Source organism: Danio rerio, chromosome 18 (genome assembly GCF_052040795.2).
Source record: "Danio rerio strain M-AB ecotype USA chromosome 18, GRCz13ab, whole genome shotgun sequence".
Lineage (NCBI taxonomy): Eukaryota > Metazoa > Chordata > Actinopteri > Cypriniformes > Danionidae > Danio > Danio rerio.
The window spans coordinates 46,777,875-46,782,643 of record NC_141038.1 but is presented as its reverse complement, the minus strand read 5'-3'; positions in this window follow the sequence as shown (position 1 = coordinate 46,782,643).

Genomic DNA, 4,769 nt, shown 5'->3' with positions numbered 1-4,769 from the left:
TTTTGCCCACATCTCCTATGAGTCTGTTGAGAAATTTATAACTGACCGTCAGAGTTCCTCCAAGACCTGACAAACACACCTCGTCTCAAGCCTGACAGCCAGCCAGACTCAAACAGAATTAGTGCCCATTTTCAAAGTTTTAGTATAGACGCATGACCTAATCTGTTAACTTATGTGACAGGTTAACAGGAGGAGGCGAGTAAAGCCTGATTTTTTGACGGATGCCATAAATCTGGCCCACTTTGCAGGCTATTTTGGAGAGCAACTGACCTTAAGGTGCCATCACATTTACCACAGCTTTGCTAAAATCCATGTGAATCCATGGAATGTGTTTTACATGAAAGCAAAAGTCCAAATTCACTGTTCACCAAAAGAAAACTGCTTGATCTGATTAGAAAATGACGTCTGTATGAGCTCCACTGAAAAGAAAAAAGGATAATTGAATGGTTGAAAATGACCTTCCATGTAGTGTCTAACACAGCTCTAAGTGAATGAAAACACCCAGCTGAAGTTTAAATCTAAAACATTGTTTAAAAATATAAATTTTTAATCAAAGATTTGACTTAGAGTCGTTAAAATGATTTATCGTTCGTCATTTTGCTTGTTTGTATCGACATAAAACAATAACAAATATTCCTTTCTCTTCAGACACTAGCAGAGTGCAGGTGTGTGTGAGACTGAGCATGACTGAAGATGAGTGAACATTAATGAGTGAAGTTTTGGTGATTAGTACTCAGTCCATGGATCAGTTTCTTCCTCCTATTCACAAGTATAAGTGTGATTAAAATGATTGCCTCCTTGTTTCCTCTAGCTTGCAAAATTTGTATTTAATTGTGTTTTGTTATTTGTATATTGCCACACACGGCTTGTTCTGTATCTGGCTAACTCTTTATATTCACATATTACATGCTTGTGCTGCATGCAGTTGACCAATCGCAAAAAAACTGGGTCATCAGACCAATCAGTGCAAATTAGCATCGCGCTATGAAGGGATTTGGGAACAAATGAATAGCTGAATGAATCAAATGGGAGTCCCTGCATGGGATAATTGTGTGGTTGGTGTTTGCAACCACTTACCTCAAAAAAAGTTATTAATCTAATGAAGTTTTCTTTTCAGTGTGTGATTCTTGTATCACTCCCCGTGTTGGTGTGGTTTTCCTCCAGGTGCTTCGATTTCCCCCACAGTCCAAAGACATGTTCTATAGATGAATTGAATTAACTAAATTGGCGTGGTGATTGAGTGTGTGTGTGTGTGAATGAGTGCAAATGGGTGTTTCCCAGTACTGGGTTGTGGCTGAAAAGGCATCCGCTGCGTAAAACATTCATTCGTTCATTTTCTTGTCGGCTTAGTCCCTTTATTAATCTAGGGTCGCCACAGCGGAATGAACCGCCAACTTATCCAGCAAGTTTTTAGCCTACCCAATTCTACCCAAAATTAAATTTTGACTGTGGGGCAAACCGGAGCACCTGGAGGAAACCCACGCGATGGCAGGGAGAACATCCAAACTCCACACAGAAACGCCAACTGAGCCGAGGTTCGAACTAGCGACCCAGCGACCTTCTTGCTGTGAGGCGACAGCACTTACTACTGCGCCACTGCCTCGCCTGCGTAAAAAATATGCTGGAATAATTGGCAGGTCATTCCGCTGTGGCGATCTCTGAATATAGAGACTAAACTTAAGTTAAATGAATGATTGGATTCAGATAGCACTACACTACTAACAAACAGTAAACTGTTTTTTTGCCAATTAAGTCTTACCAAAATGCCACTAATATCACCACAACAAAAAAAAAAAGAGATCTGTGCAATTAATAACGATAACAAAAGAAATAAATAGTGTCACTATTTACTGATTGTGTTTCAAACCAAAAAAAAAAAATTATATAAATATCCCAGACCTGTAAAAAGTACAAATTAATTAGGCCACAGCACCAGCATTAGAATAAATGATAAATCTAATCTGAAAAGAAAACTGTACTTAACGAATTATGATTTATTTACTACCGGGTAGATTGTTCGTCTTCAAATAGATGGCACCATCACAATTGACAATGAAGAGCTGAAGAAGACTGAAGAGTTACGATACCTGGGCTCTATGGGAGCATCACCTCCAATATCTGAGCCAGAATAAATACAGCTTGGCTGAAATGGCGACAAGTTACTGACGTCCTTTGTGAAAAAAAAAGGATGCTGTACTGACACAAAGGAAAAATTTACAAAACGTCCGCCCAGAATGTTGGCCCTTCTCTCGCACACATGAACAGGCCCTAAACACTGTAGAGATGTGGATGCTTTGCTGGAGCCTAGAAATCACAAGATATGACCATATTACAAACGACGACATATGGAAACAACTTGAAGTAGCCCCCATCAAGGAGAAGATGCTCGGAGAGCCTAAAGTAGTATGGACAGTGAATGGAAGTGATGAGAACTCTGCAGCAAGAACAGCCATCAGGATTGCTCCAGATAAAAGCACAGTAGACCAAAGGAACAATGGATGGACAGAATTAAGGAAGACTTGAAAATTGTCAACGTATCACCAACTTTGAAACTTTGCAGAAGAGCGGACACTGCACCAGCGGAAACGTCGATGATTGGAGGAGAGTTTGTTAGATGTTAGTATCAGTATTGTTCGTTTTTAGGATATCTATAAGCTAGTGTGCTGCAAAACAGTGACAAAATTCATGTTTAGAAGACATGAAACTGATATAAAGATGTAAAGCCTGTAAACTTTTTTTTCACACCACCTAATACTTTGGTTTCTCATCAAATCGTGACCAATCCAATGCTTTCTAGTATCTGACATGCCCCGCCCCTTTCAAGACACTTCACATTTGATGCTATTGAGCTTAACCAATCTCACTGGCAGAACGGTGATCATGCAAAACACTATTGGCTGTTTTGTAAAAGAAAGGAGGAGCTACACTATACCCCACCCTCTCTTCCTGTTTAGATTGAGATTATGTCAAACATCGAATTAAAATGTACATTTCAAAGCACTTCACGGGAAAAATTGAGTTAGGTGACTTGAGAGCAACTTTCATCCATTCATTTTCTTTTCGTCTTAGTCCCTTTATTAATCCGAGGTCACCACAGCGGAATGAACCGCCAACTTATCCAGCACATGTTTTACGCAGCGGATGCCCTTACAGCTGAAACCTATCTCTGGGAAACATCCACACACACACTCATACACTACGGACAATATAGCCTATCAAGTTCACCTGTACCGCATGTCTTTGGACTGTGGGGGGAAACCGGAGCACCAGAAGGAATCCCTCGCAAACCAGGGAGAACATGCAAACACTACACAGAAGTAGCAACTAACCCAGCCAAGGCTTGAACTAGCAACTCTCATGCTGTGAGGCGACAGCACTACCTACTGCACCACCGCATCGCCTCAAGCAACTTTCTCCTTTCCTAACTAAAGCATTTACTGTAACAGAGACTCAAGAGACTGATAAAACCTACATTCCGACTCTTGAAAAACTCACTGAAGTCTGCCAGTCTGATTGGAGGTTTGACAAACTTTGTGTGCAATACGCATCAGTCAGTATGTAGGCGTTCTGTTGCCTGAGACTGAGACGAATGTGACCCAGTAAAATGTGATCTAACATGAAAATCAGTTTCAAAAGTATCTTACATATCATTTTTAAAAGGGGAATTGTCTTAGATAAGCAGTTGGACCGTAAAAAAATAAAATAAAAAAAGGACACTGAAGTGATTGATTAAAACCGACTCATATTAAAGCTTCATTAGAAGGTTCCATTTGGTCTCTGAAAGACATGTCCTCAGGTTGAACCGTTTTATTACCAACAAGCCAAGCACAGCACTGAGACTTTGCAGCATTATTGAATTACATAAGGGGGAACACACACACACACACACACACACATAAGCCCATAGCTAATGTCAGTTTCATTCTCAGAGAGCCAAAATTTGGATAAGTCAGAGTTTACAAGATGCATTGATTCAATCGAAGCTCCTAATTAAAAAAAAAAAAAAGGTCACAGAAGGTAAATATGCTTTCTAATCATGTCTGTTGAAGAATTCAAAGACTATAACTAAATCTAGGATGTAAGTAAGTTTGACAAACCACCTGTTGGACACACTCCTCCTGTCTTAACCCACCTGAGAGGAGAAATACTTATAGGCTTTACATGTTTGGTTTTTTATAGCACATTTACAAGCACTGCAAATATGGAAAATGAAAAATTATAATAATAATAAAGTATTGAATACAAACAATTGTATTCATTGTGAAGTAGTTTTGGGAGTTGAGAACATTAATTATGAAGTAGAAACAATTTTCTTTAGTCCTCCTTAACATTTAGCCAGTTGCTAAAGAAGTCCAGTCTACTGATTATCGGGGGACAATGTGGCCAAGGGGTAAATAAAAGACACGTACCAAAGACTATAGACTTCTTACAGGGACTTTGGTCACACCATCTTTAAACAATTAAATCTAAACAGCTTTGAGGGATCCGGACACCGCAAAGACTATAGAATAAACATAGAATGCCTGAAAGAGACTTCAGCGATGCCAGGCGTTTGCTCTTGTTGCTAGGAAACGCACACATGCACGCACACACAAATAACGCGCTTAGTACAGAGCACCCGGAGAGCGAGAGATCCCTTCAGATTCATCAACACGCATGATTGCATTCAGCCAATTTGATTAATCTAAACGTTCTAAAGTATGGCTGTATATTACAAGCAAGGATTCTGACACAGCAACCTGAAGCAAACGTTTTACAAAAGTTGCATG